The sequence below is a fragment of the Tamandua tetradactyla genome, chromosome 25 (genome assembly GCF_023851605.1).
Source record: "Tamandua tetradactyla isolate mTamTet1 chromosome 25, mTamTet1.pri, whole genome shotgun sequence".
Lineage (NCBI taxonomy): Eukaryota > Metazoa > Chordata > Mammalia > Pilosa > Myrmecophagidae > Tamandua > Tamandua tetradactyla.
This window is the reverse complement of record NC_135351.1, coordinates 1252111-1269174: the sequence shown is the minus strand read 5'-3', so window position 1 is coordinate 1269174 and position 17064 is coordinate 1252111. Positions and strand designations below refer to the sequence as shown.

At 40.4% G+C, this 17064-nt stretch overlaps 1 long non-coding RNA gene across 1 annotated transcript; it reads left to right on the top strand.

Moving 5' to 3' along the window:
- Positions 1 to 129: 129 nt before the first annotated feature.
- Positions 130 to 11829, top strand: LOC143669281 (uncharacterized). Its single transcript, XR_013168815.1, has 3 exons — positions 130 to 1327; positions 2147 to 2286; positions 10268 to 11829. It is a non-coding gene; the product is annotated as an uncharacterized LOC143669281 (long non-coding RNA).
- Positions 11830 to 17064: the final 5235 nt, after the last annotated feature.

Below are 17064 nucleotides of genomic sequence, written 5' to 3'. Positions count from 1 at the left end.
TGGGACGCGGCTCTTATCCCCACCCCCGGCCTCCCGGCCAATCCCCGGGTGAGGCTGCGGCTGCGTCACAATGGGCTCCTCTGCAGTCTGACGTGACTCCCCGGGAGCTCGCCTGCCGGGGTCCTCCCCGCCTCCTCCTCCGCACCAGCGCTCCGCCCTGCCCAGGCACGCATGTGCACAGCTTGTGGGTGGATTTACTGGGGCGCAAGGAGCGTGGCCGCCGGCTGGCGCGGGCCGGAGCTGGTGTTCCCGGCCCCGGCCACGGAGAGCTGCAGGGGTCGCGCAGGCCCAGCCGAGGGGGAGGTGTGCTTGAGCTCCGGGGATGCCTGAAGCCCCCTGCACAGCCTGCCCCCCGGAACCTGCCCCGCGGAATCCCTGCCGGCTGCTCGCTGTGGGGGACTGCGTAAGGGTTTTTCATTCTTGTGAATTTCTCACATCGGCTCCTATTATGATCAGTGAACACTATCCCCAGGAATTGAAAAATTAAATTAATTGGAATTGCAAAGCTTGTTTTACACAGAGAAACAACGTTCCTGTACGGCTTTCCATCCTGGAATCTGCTCTCCCAGCACCTTGGAGTCCGTGTGTCCACACCTTGCAAGATATAATCAGTGCCTTAGGAGCTGGACTGCCTGGGAATTGGTCTCCACCTGTCACTGTGGCTGGAGCGTGGCTTAAGCTTTCTCTGCGTCTGTCACCATCTGTATGTATATTAAGAAGAAGAAAAGGGAGGCTGACTCAAGGCTACTGAGAGGTTCCTGTGGGAACAAATTAAAGAGATCAAAAGAGTACTTGTGCTCCCTTTCAGCTCTTTTGTGGTCTGTTTTGATGTTTAAAAAACCCTGTGAGCAAGTTTCAGACTAAGAATTTGCCACTGAGTCTTGCTGTGCTGGTTTGAAATGGTCTTGTACCCCAGAAAAGCCAAGTTCTTTAATACTCATTCAGAATTGCTGGGTGGGATCTTTTTTATTATTCCATGGAGATGTGACCCACCCAGTTAGAGGTGATAACTTTTGATTAGATGGTTTGCACGAAGATGTGTCTCTCCCCATTCAAAGTGGTGTTGCTTACTGGAGCCCTGTAAGAGGGAACAATTTTGAAAAAAGCTATAGAGCCCACAGTGCCGATAGAGCTCACACAGCAAAGATCTTTGGAGCTGAGAAGGAGGACATCCCAGGGGAAGCCTTTTGAAGTGAGAAGACAAAGCTAGCAGACATCACCATGTGCTTTCCAGCTGACGGAGATGTCCAGAAGCCAAAGACCACAGCAGACACCAGCCACAGCTAATAGAGGGATTCCAGGCAGCATGGGCCTTTCTTAAGCAAAGGTAACCTCTTTTGGGTGCCTGAATTTGAACATTTTCATGGCCTTAGAACTGTAAACTTGCAACTTAAATTCCCTTTTTAAAAGCCATTTCATATCTATTATATTACATTCTGGCAGCTTACAAACTAAAGCCCCTGCCCTATTCATTTTGCCACATTCTTTCTTCGGAGGTGCCATTTTGGGACTTCATTCGTGTTATTCCACCTTCGTCTGTGTAATATTCACAAGGTAAAACCAAATTAGTGCTATAATGTGTGAATTTAGACTGAGGATTCCCAGTGGGAAGCAGCTGGGAGAGTGAGAAGGAAATATTTAACTCGAAGATTAATTATAAAGACCTTGACATATAGCAGTGTTGCAGTAGGAGTTTATTGAGCCTATAATCCAGAAGTCAAGAGTCAAAACGATATTCTGCTAGGCTTTGGAATTCTCTCTCCTTTCCTGAATTTTAGCTGTGAATTTTAAGTATCGCTTAGCATTCCTTTGACTTGGCCACTTCCAAGGAAAACAAAATGTCTCTCTGTATGTCAGTGATTCTTAATACTGTGGCTGTGTATTCTGGGTTAGGATAAATGAGAGGCTGGATTTGCCCCACTGTTCTCAGATACCCTTCAGTTTTCATCTCTCAGCCTAGGGCTGGGGTAGGTGAGGAAAAGTCCTTTACTGGAGAAGAGCCTGTGGCTGTATCATAAAATCCAACTTGAACTTCTAGCTTTTAGTATTTCTACTTTTGAATAAAGTGATTAAAACCAGCCATTCAGTATGGGGACAAAGGCAAGGCATGGCATCTTAAGGAGTGGAACATGTCTTTATTTCACAGGAAACCATCCACTGGAGATACAAGAACAGGGTCAGAGCCTGTTCTGGAACCCACAGTAAACCGCCTTGTCAACCTTCCATCTGAGCTCAGAAGCTACCTAGGGAATATAAAATGCAATATTATAAACCTGGTCTTTGCTGGTAAGTAATCCATATGTTGAATGGCTACATGTATCTATCTCCACAGCTGGGTTCGTTTACACATGGACACCTTCCTCCACCAGAAATCTCCCCACGGAAGGAGGAGGGAGGTGCTCATTCTTTCCTGGGACGTGGCATTTCAGGCAAAGTGGTCTTGGTGGTGAAATATTTGGGAATGAGATTTATTCTGGGAAAGCCTTCTCAAATACTTCTACTTAAAGAGTTTGCACAGTAACTTTGAGAAAGTTCTCAGGGGAGGTTACGGAGGGATGTGGGGGATTGAGAGGTGGGGGATGCAGAGCTCCCAACCTCTGGACCTTGGGCCTGTAAATTCCCACAAACAACATAGAGAGGAAGCTGCAAAACCATGGGCTTTGCAGGTTCTGGGAGGTAGGAAAGGGAGGAAGGGAGGCCAGCTCTGGTTTTGTATACACAGATGCCAAGGTTTTTGTTGAAAGAGAAAAATAATAAAATAAAGAAGAGCAAATTATTCCAAAGATAATTCTATTCTCCACAAAAGGATCCGTTTCATCTATCATAACATAGGGTACATTGTACAATATGAAGGCACTGTCAGGACACGACTGCTGCCGTCAGAGCTGGGCAGTGTGGAAGGAAAATAACTGTGAGATAAGGTATGGTGTTTTTACTATGACAAGAAACCAGCTCTGTGTTTTTCTTGTGGTATAAAATGTCAGGACGGTCTTTGATAATTACATTTCATAGACACTTTATAAAGCATATATGTATTGTGTGTATAAATAGAAATATAAACCAATGTGTACAGGCATGTATATAAGTATATATTCTGGACACAAAGAGAGTGAGTCATTTTTTTGCGTGTGTATGTGTGCTGTATGGCAGGGTCACATTTCACTCTTTTTCCGTGTGAGTATCCCATTGTTGTAGCATCATTTGTTGAATTTTTGTTTGAGTGGTTTTTTGTTTGTCTGTTTGCTTGTTTTTTTAAGGGGAGAGGTGCATGGGCTGGAATTGAACCCAGGTCTCCTGCATGGCAGGCAAGAATTCTACTACTGAACTATCCTTGCATCCCCAAGAGTGAATCATTTTTGTAATTGAAATGCTTACTTCTTTAAGATGAGAAGTATCAAGGACATCATTTCCATTAGTGAAAAGATAGGATCTGAAATGTTCACCCCCCAAGAGGGAGGATAGCTAGATCACCCAAGTCATGCCTGGAGCTTTTTCTCTCCCCAGGGTCTTCTTGACTGGGCAATAAAGGAAAAGAGAGGAGGCTCTTCCTGGCATAGTGTTAAACACAGTATTTGCAGCTGCATTGCCCGAGTTCAAGGTCTGTCACTTCTTAGATGAACCTCTTTAGACAATTTGCTTATCCTCTCTGTCTCTCTATATAGTCTTCAGAAAAAAGGAGTAGAGGGTAACAGTGTCAACCTCAGAGAATTTATAAGATGATTAGTATATACATGCTTTGTATAAGTCCTAGTACAATGCACATACATGTTAGATTGTGACTATTATCTTCTTTACTTCTCAGATGAATCATGACAGAAAATCATAGATCACAACTTTACAGATAAACGAAGGACCCATCTCCTGTGAGACCTCTCACACAATTCACTTTGGAAACATTTCCTTACTACTAAGGGGTCAATAGCTGCCTTTACCAGTGCCTGTCTCTCTGCCTATGATTTATGCTTTCTGTACTCTTCACTGCCACAGTGAAGATTCCTTGGTAAATGGACTGACCACACCCTCCTATATTACCAGATTATTTGTACAAATACCTGCAAGTAAGTGTTATTTCAATTTATCCAGTCTCAGAGTCCAATCACCCAACTCTTCTCTCTGAAGTGAACAAACACCCTCCTACAAATACCCAACAAACAAAACCACACTGCTTGTTGTAGTTTGAAAGCTGCAGGAATGTGATATACCAGAAATAGAATGGCTTTTAAAAAGGGGAATTTATTAAGTAGCAAGTTTACTGTTCTAACGCTACGAAAATGTCCAAATAAAGGCAAGGCTATGAAAATGTCCAAGTTAAGGCACCAACATGAGGTTACCTTCACTCAAGAAAGGTCAGTGAAGTTCAGGGTTTCTCTCTGAGCTGGAAGGGCCCATGGTGAAGTCTGCTAGCTTTCTCTCCCGGCTTCTTGTTTCATGAAGCTCCCCTGAGGGGTGTTTTCTCCTTCATCTCCAAAGGTCTGTGGCTGCATGGGCTCTATAGCTTTTTCCAAAATGGTTCCCTCTTAAAGGGCTCCAGTAAGCAACCCCACCTTGAATGGGTGGAGACACATCTCCATGGAAATAATCTATTCAAAAGTTAACCACCCACAATGGGTGGGTCACATCTCCATGGACACAATCAAAAAGCTCACCCAGCAATATTGAATGAGGATTAAAGTCCTCAGGCTTTTCTGGGGTACACAATAGATTCAAACTGGTACACTGGTCTTCTACTTCATCTTCTTTAGATATTACTCTCTTTAATACCTAAAACTCCCTGACTGCTCTCTCCTTTTCTGGAAAAATTCCATCAGTGGATGAACCCCAGTCTTTGCCTTATATTTGCATAATTTCACCACACAGCTATGCACCGCTGGAGGTAATACCAAAAAGTAGCACAAACATAGCTCCATAAATTCAAAATTATCTACATAGCAAATGAGCAATAAACATTGTCTATAAATCATTAAGTTCATGATTTCTTAGTAAAATCATTTCCTTAGAAACTCCAATATCTATATCCAGTCCTCTCCATATTCTTCTAAACAGTACTCCTCCTCCTTTCACCTGATACTCTTACCTAATAATTATTAAGAAAATAGATCCCTTCCAACATGAACTAAATCACCTTTGCACCACCCCCCAAAATATATATATGCACAGGAATTTGCCTTCCTCATCCTACCTTGCCCCATTGTGTTAGAAAGATAGGTCACTTTGTCAAAAGTAAAATCTTAACTAAAATATTTAGATTACTTCCTGTCTAATTTTTAAAGGAATTTGCACTGTAGAATACATTTTTCATGCACCTTCAAATTCTATGTCTTCATTTGATAATTTCTTCATAGTATGCTAACATGTACTTTGTAGCTATCATAAAAATTCTGTGACCCTGTGCATAGAGATTTTTGTGTAAACACAAGATTTTTATGTCCAATTTTAATTTTGAAATAATTTCAGACAGTAAGCAAAAATAATACAGAAACCATACAGAGAATTCCAACATACCTCCCATCCGGGTACACGATTCACAAACTTTTAATATTTTATCACATTTGCCATAGCATTTTACTTATCCACCAATCTATCTATCCATCCCTCTATCTCTCTATTAATATTCTGAGCACTTAAGAGTAGATTGAATACACAATTTTCCTTAACCTTTAATACTTCATGTACTTTTCCTATGAACAACAAGAAATTTAATATTGATATAAAGCCTTCATTCATATATTCCAATTTTCACATGTGATGTCATTTTAGGTATTTTCTCTTCCATTATTAGATCCACTCCAATATCTTGTGTTATGTTTAGTTATTATTGTCTCTTTAATATTTCTTTTATAATTGTGTGAACGTACAACATCAACTTTCCTATCTCAACTGCTCCCAAACATGAAATTCGGTGGGATTAATTTGATTACCAATATTGTGCTCCAGTCACTACCATCCATTACCAGGACTTTCCCATCACCATAAAAAGAAACTCTGAACCCATTCCCCATTCCGTCTCATCTCTCCTCTTGCCCCTGGGTAACCTCTACTATACTTTTTTAAACACAAGATTTTCTCACTCTGGGATAAATACCCAAGAGTGCAAGTGCTAGGTCTTTTGATAGTTATATACAGTCTTTTTTTTTTTTTTTTTAAAGAAACTGCCAAACTGATTTCCAGAATGGCTACATCATTTCACATTGCCACTAGAAATATGAAATTAATCCAGTTTTGCTATATACTCTGTAGCAATTGGTGTTCTCACTATTGTGTTGTGTTTTTTTTGTCACTATTGTTTTTATTTTTGGCCATTCTGGTAGGTATATAAGATAAGGTATGTAAGATATCTCAGTGTGATTTTAATGTTCATTTCCTTGATGACTAACATTTGCTAATATGCCATCTGTGTAACCTCTGCAGTAAAATGTCTGTTTGTTTCTTTTCTACATTTTGTGATGGGTCTTTTGCAGAGTAAATCTTTTAATTTTGTTGAAGTCCAACTCTACTCCTTACAGATGAGAATTTTGGGGTCAAATCTACAAACTCTGCCCAACATTAGATCCTGAAGATTTACTCCTAATATTTTTTTTCTAGTTAATAAAAATTACACTTAAGCTCATGATTCATTTTTAGATAACTTTTACATTAAACGAGTTATAGGTCTAAGTTCATTATTTCCTCAATTGTTCCAGCACCATTTTTTGAATAGGTTATCATTAGTCCATTGAGTTGTTTCTGCTCATTTGTCAAAAATCATTTGGCATATTTGCCTGGATGTATTTCTGGGTTCTCCATTCTGTCCCATTGATTAATGTGTCTATCCTGGAACCAATACCCAACAGTCTTGATTAGCTACATAGAACGTGTGGAAATCAAAGAGATGATTTCCTCTCACTTTATTCCTCTTTTTCAAAGTACACTTTGTTATTCTAGTTCATTTTTCACTCCATAACATCTTCCAAATCCTCTTGTTGGAATTTTGATGGGCACTGTCTAAAACCTGTGTATCAAATTGAAGAAAACTAACAACTTTACTATATTGATTCTTTCATTCCAAAGTTAACTGATATTTACATGCATTCATACCCCCCCCCAAAAGGTATATTTCAAAAAGCATCAACTGGTATACATCAATTCCTTTCTTAAAACTGGGCAGTGACTTCTCTTTTTACTTAGATACAAAACCAAATATCAACAAGGAATAGTTCTGACCCTGGTCAATGCCTCCAACCTCAGCACCCAGCACTCTCACCCTTCATCAAGGGTATTGGCCATAATTGTCCTCTTTTAGATCTTCTGATGACTCAAATTCTCAGAGAGCCCTATTCTTAATCAACTTTGAGGAACAGTTTTCATTTCCCTTCTTCTGGCTGTTGGCTGGTTCTTTCTTATGCCTTAAGACTAATCATAACTACTGAAACTTCAGGAAGCTCATCTGTGATCATCCAATCTAAGACAGGTCCCTTCAATGATTTTCCTTAATACCGAATATTTCAATTTGTCAGTGCAGATACTTATTCGTGGTTTCTTGTTTGATATCATTCTTTTGTACTACATTTTAAGCTCCCTTAAGGCAGTAATAATGTCTCTTTTGCTCACCTCTCTATTAATAATAAAAACTCTAAGAATTAGAATCTAGAATAATGTCTGTATTGCTCACTTCTCTGTGATCACTGAAGCAGAGAAATTGTTTAATGAATTTTAATAGTATATGGCTCTAGAACACATGTAAAATTTTAGATTTCCAATATTTGCTCATAGTTGAGCACTTCTTGTTCCATGTATTCCAGAAAGTAAATAAAAATGTTTGCTGGGGCAGACAGTGGTGGTTCAGTGGCAGAGTTCTCGCCTGCTGTGCCGGAGACCTGGGTTCAATTCCTGGTGCCTGCCCATGTAAAAGAAAAGTTTGCCTTCCATTCTTTTTTACTTCCTTTTCATTTCCTTGTACTCACCATGTCCTCTGTCAAGTTGAAAGAAAATTGTTGCTGGCAGCAAAATACTGCAAGGTTGAGAAACAAATTCTCAAAGGTATGCAAGATTCAGACTCTAGGATTCTAATTTAGGGGTTAAATGAAAGACTGAAGATGTGTCTTTCTTTGCATTTCCCAGTGCTCATTTCCCTGAAATAAAATGTAGATCTCCTATGCAGTGAACCCTGATGAGGTTTTTCTATTGTTGAAAATGTTCTCAATCATGTCTATACAACTTAACCTTCCATGCAATATTTCTAGTACTTTTGCCTTTAATCTTTATCAAGAGTGTGGGTTTCATCACATAACATGGCATGCTTTATTAATTGATATACCACCCTTTTCCTCAGAGAAAAGTTACCAACCAGGACAGAAGGAGACATTGTCGTCAGTTTACTTTTGAGGAAAATGATGCCATCATATCCCAGACAGGAAGGGACACGTGCTCTCAGGGTGTGATGTTAGCAGAACAGTGATGGCATCTAATTCCTAAATTATCTTATTCAGTCTTTCCATCATTTGAGCCTATTGTATCGAAAATCCCCAAAACCCATATTAAAACAGAAAATCTACTTTTTGTGAATTTATTTCATCGTTGACCATATCTGGAATCCACTTCTTGTAAGACATGTATTTTTATTATATTAAATTAAACTAAGTTTTAAGGGTGAGATTGTATCCCAAAATTTTGCCTTTTTCATTTTCTCCATATTCTTATCAAGATACAACTTTCAAAGCCCCTCAGTTTAAATGACTGTCCATTGCCATGTTGAGCTAACCTGAAAGCAAGAAAAACGTCTAAACCTAGAAATTTGAGAAAAGCATGGCTTCCAAACCACAGAATTTGAACATAGAACTGTTTCACCTGGATGTCTGGGGAGGCATGGTGTCTCTGTGCTTCACAGAAATGTTGGTTCCAGCAGTTCTCAGGTACAGCACCCAGTATTTGTTTCTTCGCTGTCCACTTTGATTATTGCCTGTGAGCTATTTGTCCTATTGTTATAAGTATATGAAAGTGAAAAGTGACATAGACATGAAGCGAAATCTCAAGGTCTTAGGAAATTCTCCCAGGCCTGTCAGGGCATCAGCATTCCTCCCAGTGGAGCTAACACAATCCAGTCCACCCCAGGATTTCTGGTGAGTGCCAACATGTGTTCTCCATGCGACTCACATAAACCCAAGGCAGAGAAGCCCTGGGGATCAGCTAGCCTAGTGACCTGGAAAGGGAGAAGGAGGCAAATATAAAGGGAGACTACTTTAAGTTAAAGCCTTCCTCCAGCATGCATTCGGAAAACTCCAGACAGAGTGTGCTTTGTGGAGCCTGGGACCTGCCTGCAGAAGGATGTAAAGCCAGCTAGGAAAGAATGTGCTCAACCTTTACCCCATTTCCCTTCACAGTAAAATGCAAATGCATACCATGTGCCAAGCATTGTTCTCTACGCTGAGGATTTTCCTGAGAAAATAAGGCACAAGTTCTCCTTCCAGAGATATTTCTGAATCAACTGAGGAAGATGCTAAAAGCAGCTTAAGGAGAAGGCTGGGGTGGGGTGGACAGAAGTTCCCTTCTCCCCAAAGCTTGTCCATGTAGAGGCATCAAAAGGAGAGGATTTACTACTAGGTCACAGTTATATAGGAAGACTACACCCCTTTACCAAAACCAGCACTTACTAGCATTCCCCTTGATTTTGCTTTAAGAAATGAAATATGGTTTTTTGTAAAAATTTCATTAAATACAGATAATTCTAAGGAGATTTTAAGTCACCCGTAATCAAACTTTCACCAGAGATAATGGTGGGCAGGCTGGGGTGAACATCTCTACCCCTGATGTTTTTCTATATCTTCATGACTCAACCCACTAATGCTGCTAAAATAAATTTTTTAATCTCTCTCCATTAAAACAATATTGACATCTCTCATCTACAAAGTAAAAACAGAATGTCATGGTTGCGTTGTATTTTACCAAGCTGATACACCATAGCCCTTTACCAAGTCCCTTTAGTATTTAGTTTTTTTGCATGTCAAAGGAATAAGCACATACTCATAAAACTTATAATTTAGCTGTTGATTTAACAATGGAGAACGTTCTTTAGGAAATAAATATAATCTTTAGAAAAATATTTACTTTATGATTTTATTCCTCATTTCTGCTTTTCTTTCTCCAGGTTCTATTTTTCTCATGTTGTTTCCCTTTCACTTTTCCACATGTTTAATACTTCTTCTTTTCTAGCATTTTAGGAAATTGCTTAGTTCATTTATTATAATTATACCTTCAGGTTTTGAAATTTTGTTTCTTTTGTTTTTCGTTTCAGGATTCCTAAATTATGTCTTTCATTATCATCTGGATCAAGCCAGCTAAGGCATTACTTAAAGTAACTAAAGGCAAGGGAGTTTATTTATATCCCTTATTCTGCTAGGACACTGAAGGATGTTTCTGCCCCCACCGAAGGGGTGTTACAAGTCAGGAGACTCTTGTTTGGCCATTGCCCATAACAGCTTCTCATGATGATACCTCCAGGAGTGGGGGTAGATGCTTAAACTGTTAGGGGAGACACAAAGAAGGAAGAAACTGGGGAGATAAGCCAGGTGTCTCTAGAGGAGGATTTAGCATAATGCTACTCTGACAGTGATGAGAATAGATTGCCCTCTGCTTTGCTGTAACCATCTGCAAAGGAATAAGGACAGACAAGGCAAAAGGAGAGGACTGAGAAGAAGGGACTAGCTTCATTCTGAGAAAGAGGCACATCTCCTCTCTTGCCCTTAGACCCAGTCTCTCCTTAAGGACCTAGTCTAGGAACCAGAAGTTAAGGAGCTGCCTGTCGATATAAAATGTATCTCCTCGGAAGGAAGCTCCATCTATTAGGGGATGAAGTTAAACAGTTGGATGCCATAGAATGTAATAGAAAAATGGTGTATCTATTAAAGGATCTCCCACAAGTATAGCAGAAGGTGGGCATGACCTACAGAGGAGGCTTTGCAACCTGTCCACATATACCTTGTTATATGGACTTTTGTGGCTTGGAAGCTGCCCATCCCACATTAAGCTTAAGCAGATGGCCAATAGAAAATTTTGGCTGAGGCCAAAGATCTTCTCTGCCAGTTGGGGATGTTAGACTCTCCTTATCAGTCCATAGATGGCGTGCAGCACATTGAATGAGCAAGTCTTGAGGTTGCTGAATTGAGCCCTGAGTCCAACCAGTTATTTTCATGGGGTGCTCCTGATAAATATCACCCCTCCATAGTGGCAATGGTGACTAATGCTAAAACAATTTAAGAGATCATAGATGTCCTGTATTTAATAGAAACTCGTGAAAGACAAACCCAGAGTCACATGTTGCCCATTACTCCACAAAGCACACCTGCCTGGCTCAAACTAAAATCTTATCAACATCAGGTCTTCTCTTAGTAGGTGAAGCCAGGCCCCTGCATAAGTGTGAACACCCAAATGATCAAGAAAGTTCATACTGGACACTAAGGGAAAAGGGACACTGCATTGTACAATGTCTGGTAAATCTGTGGAGTAATAATACCTTCTAGGGCTAAATTACAGCCCATGACAGTCTTTCCCTTCAGGGTCAGCCTGAAGGTCCACGCCTGCCCATTCTCTGTTGGTGACAGGGACCCACTCCAGCAGAGGGAGCTGGTGGTCATGGAAGTGGGCCCATTCAGGCAGGCAATGCTGTTTTTACCACTTAACTGTGTTCTGGACTCCAGAAATCAACAGCGCTGTCTGGCTCTGTTGGATATGGTTTTCCAAATCTCCCTCATCCCAGGAAGCACTCATTGCGTTAAAGGAACTCCACAAGAGATGAGAAGTTTGGGAGCAAGATCAATGAAAGGGGTAATTGCTCCCTTAACTATTAAAATTGGCACAGTTTTGGGGCGGGCCGCGGTGGCTCAGCGGGCAAGAGTGCTTGCCTGCCATGCCGGAGGACCCCGGTTCGATTCCCGGCCCCAGCCCATGTAAAAAACAAACAAACAAACAAAATATAATAAAACAAGAAAATGTTTAAAGATGTTTCCCTTTCTTCCTCCCTTCCTTCCTTCCATCCTTCTTTCCTTCCCTTCCTCCCTAAAAAAAAAAAAAAAAAAATTGGCACAGTTTTGTTAAAAGATGTTTTTGTACTGGCTGTTCCTTCTAAGACTATCCTTTTGCCATTATTAGAATGGACCTATTCAGTCAACAGGTAACTTCATGAAATGAGACTAAGACTTTTGGACAATTGGTAGACTGAGCCCATTATCAATTCAATTGACTCAGGTGCCAAATGCAAGGCAGATGACATGCAGGCTTGCTTGATTTTAACTTTATATCCTCTCCTTCATACCACATGGAATTGCACTAAACCACCCAAACTGAACTTTATAGGCAAACAGAGAATTCAGCCAACAGTGGCAGCCAGTGGGATTGTAAGGAAATCAGAAGACTTCCCCCATCAAAATCTTCCCCAGATCCTACCTTGAAAAATATTTCCTATACTTGGGTTAGGTCAAAATTACAATACTTTTTTACTCAGATGCAGAACCCCCCAAAGGACTTGTCCCCACAAATCACACTAACCAAAACCTTCAACTGCAATGAATGACCTGTCCTAATAGTTCCTTTGCTACTAACTACCTGATGTGGGATGTTTTTAGTGAGGATTGTCTGTTTAATGTATTGCTAAGAGACTCCATCTTGTTTCCCTTTGTTAGCATAAGAAACTCCATTTGTTACTAATCAATAGAACAACTTCAAACCCATAGTATATATCACTGGGGAGAGACCTCTCAGTACCAGAAGGCCTTGAAAGTAAGATAAAGTAAGATGTTAACCAGAACCAGTGAGTTCACAGGGTCTCCACATAACCCTTGGGGGAGCTGGTCCCTCCCCCGGGATCTGTGTGGGACACTTGGAATGTGTTGTTCGCTCACTTCTTGGGAGAAATGGCCCCTTTTCCAAGAACTGAAGTAAAATACTTGGTATTTTAAAATCATGTGTATGTACACATAGCCTGTTTATCACGCACTGTAAAAGAGGAAGTTGATTGCTAGCTGGTTTGATGTCTCACCCAGGAGAGGACACTCTGCCTGGGACATGTGATCAACTGGGACACTGACCAGCTGTTAACCAGGGACTTACCAGCCTGTGAGCTCAGATGTTGTGGTTTCCCCCAATTTGGTGAAGTTTTCTTTCACTTTATGTTCCTTTCTGATTCTATTTTCTCATTTATGTATACTTAAGTATATCTAGTAATTCTAATCAGAAAGTATGATTTTATATTTGTAGTCACATTCACCAATTATATTTGCTTATGATAAAGTAGTTATTAGAGTACATTGTGGTGAGTTGCTGAATTGAGCTGAGAGCTCAGGGATTTTGAGAGCCTACGAAAACATTTTTGGCATAGTTGGCAGGACAAAGAGAAGAAATAATAATGACTTCTCTCAGCATAAACCTACAGAAAAAACAGAAAAGTAAAGGTCTCAGCGATCATTCCCAGATGGGAAGACCCTCCTTTCACTGGTCTGGCTAAGGAATGAGCTCAGTGTGCCAGACTCCGAAAACTTGGATTCGCAGCTTTGGCATGTTGAACCATTAGATATGTTGCAGGCATTACAGATATGTGCAGGAGAGTAAAGGGAAGGAACCAGCATTCCTCTCTAGAAGAGGCTGGTGCCTATTAACTACCTATAACAACATGACCTTGGCCAGAGATAAATTGATAGCTGAAAAACTAACTTTAGGAAAAAGAAGTATCTGACCTGCAAAGGATGAGCATGCTATAGTGTCAGACATATATTCTTAGTGACCAAGTAAAGACTTATCTGTAGCTGAAAAGGTGGCTGTGTGTCAAAACATAAATATCCCAAGTGAAAAGGAAAGGTGAATGTGAGGAAAACTCATCTTGCCCTCCTGCTGGCCCTGATTCGGATCCTGAAGAATGGGATGGTAATGTTTGGGATGATAATTCAGCTGAAAGTGAGGAAGAAAGAGAGCAATTAGAACGGCCAACTCCTCCCACCCTGGCTCACCCATTACAAAGGCGAAAATCAGAACAGGAAGGCCAATCCATCAGAAAAGATGGGATAGAAGATTTTACTCAGCAGGAAATTAATGATATGATGGCTCAAACTACACAAAAGCCTGGGGAGCTGCTAGTCACATGGCTAGTCTGATTGTGTGAATTAGGAGCAGCTGGGGTTCACCTAGATATGGTGGAAGCTTCTAAGTTCATTACTATTTCTATGGAGCCTACAGCCCAACAGTTGCTCCAAGAATGGAGCTCCATGGTCCATCCCTTGAATGAGAACAACCAACCCATGGATGGGACTACTTTATTAAGCTGAACTATAAGGGGAGCTCAACACAAATACTCCCGGAAGACTCTTGGCCTCGCTCTGACCACCCCTAGTACACCTGTAAGGACTGTGTGCAAAGAATTGAGGAAGAGGTAATGAAAATTGTGGGGTTTTTTCTAGGCACTGCTAATGAATTGATGTCTGTCCTACTAGAGGTTAGGATCAGGAATAAAAATATTAAAACCACCCCTCTGGCATATAAACATGTGATAATGACCACGGTGACAAATGAAACAGAGAACGCAATCAGCAGGGTAGTAGAGTAGGTCCTTCAGGTAGGAGAAATGGGCAATTGGAAATGGCAAAAAATGGCACAAGAAGGAAAGGGAGACATTCAACAAGTCTGCATTTCTTGAAAGGATATATTTATGGCACTTCTAAAATCAGGAGGGAAGCAGGACTTGATTAATAGATACCAGAGAGCTCTGGAAAATGAGTAAAGAGAAAGGTTTGAATGTAAAACAGGCTTAGGTCAAATCTGTTTCTGGAGAGGCTGAGCAATGTAAAGGATCATCTTTGTCCCTCCTGATGCCGGCTGCCCCGGTGCACCCACTTACTCAGACTTATTACAGGATTTATCCAATTCATGTAATCATGAGAAAGAAGTGAATTGAGCTTTGAGTAGATTAATGTTGTTGTTGTTGTTTTTATTTATTTATTTATTAACATAGGCAGGCACCGGGAATCAAACCCGGGTCCTCTGGCATGGCAGGCAAGCATCCTTGCCTGCTGAGCCACCGTGGCCCGCCCAATGTTGTTTTTTTTTTTTTTTTAAGGGAAAAGAGGTGGGAAATTAACCCTTCAAAAATTCAGGGACTGGCTAGAACAGTGAAATTCTCAGGCATTATTTGGAATAAGGGACAGTAAGAAATTTGACCTAAAGCTAAGCAAAAAATCATTGAATTTGAAGTAACTTGGATAAAAACAGGCTCAGAAATTTATTGGACTATTTGGATATTGGAGGAATCATATTCCTCATTTAGGCCAAAATCTTAGTTCCCTTTATGAAGTTACTCATAAGAAATATGCCTTTGAAAGGGAAACATAACAGGAAACTACGTCTAATCAAGCAAAAACTGTCATTCAGGCCACAATGAATGGCCAGTGAAGGATGGTCTAATTGAATTGCATATTACTGTGAATGAAAATTATGCCAAAGGGAATGGCTATGCTACATGAAGGAGTAATGACAATGCCATTACAGGGACAATAACAGTATGCAGGGACCAAAAGAACATATAGAATCTCTGGTTAAATAGGGGATGCCTTATGATAAGTTAACTCTTGGACAGCAACAGCATGTATGGTTTACTGGTGGGGCTGCCAAATATATTGGAGCCATCAGGCATTGGAGAACAGTTGCATTTAATCCTGGCACAATTTAACCTTAACCACCACTGGAGGAGGAAAAAGTATTCAGTATGCTGAATTATATGGAGTTTAAAAAACTATTCAGCATGAGCATACTGGACAATGTCACTTATACACAGATTCATGGTCAGTAGTCAATGGTCGGGCTACCTGGATGCCTAAATGGACATTGGAGAACTGGTTAATAGCAGGTAAATAAATATAGGCAAAACCTTTGTGGCAAGATATTTGGGACATGCTTCGAAGAACAACTGTTACTGTTTACCATGTAGATGCTCATTGTTGTCCTATTTCTACAGAATGAAAATTTAATCAAATAGCTGACCAACTGGCCCAAATAGAAAGTGTTGAGACCAGTGAAGATACTTCACATCTGAAGAAATACTGGGTATTGCAATATGAGCCCATCAGAAAGCAAGTCATTTGGGAGAGCAGGCTAATTCCAGGGGTATATGCAACAGGGGAATTCCTATCACTCTGGATTTGATAAAATAAATTTTACTAAAATGTCCTGTTTGCTAACAATGAATCAATGAAGGCCCATCCCACAGCAGTGGACTGGGCAGTTGGCTAGGGGGAAATTAACAGAACAAATTTGGAAAATAGACTATGTTGGGCCTTTATCATGTTCTAAGGGCTGTACTTATTTATGTTCATCCTCCCCTATTTTAAACCGAAATTACAGAAGGGGAGCCCCACAATTGATTATTTTAAGAGTAAGTGCAGGGTTTGGATCTTCAGACAAGTTGCTTCCTGGAGATAGGGTCTGGGTCAAATGACCACCCATAAATGTACCCAAAACTGTTGAAGTGGTAGCTCAAGGAAAAGAAAATGATTTAACCATAATGTACCCAAGAGATGGAAAGATTTATTTTGTGCCTACTACTGATTCTCTTCATGAATCTTAGCTTTCCTGCCTAGTATTCTGTTGTCTGCATGTTTGGCGTTACATGGCTAGATATGTAGCATCTAATTCTACCATCCTGTGTGAATGGAGAAGTGCATTGATCAAGAGATGGCAGACCAATAATCTGAATGCATCAGATCAGAACGTTATATGTAAGGCAAATGAAAAGTGCACCATTATCAACCTTACTTTTTTAGGGTCTGGCATTAGTTTGTGGAGAGCTCCATCTGACAGCATGGCTAAAGAATACCTAACTACTTAAAACAATACTTCATTGGCTGTAAAAATTTCTAACAAAACTGATACTTATTGTTGTAATCTAATCCTGGATGAAGTTATTCCCTCAAATCTGAAAAAATTGCTTGATACTGTTGCTACATGTAATAACAGAACTAAACTTTTTGGAGATGGGCATAATGAAAAACCCATTTCATTGAATTTGGTAGATGTATTGTTCTGTCATAATGCTACTCCAATTAGTGGTCAAGA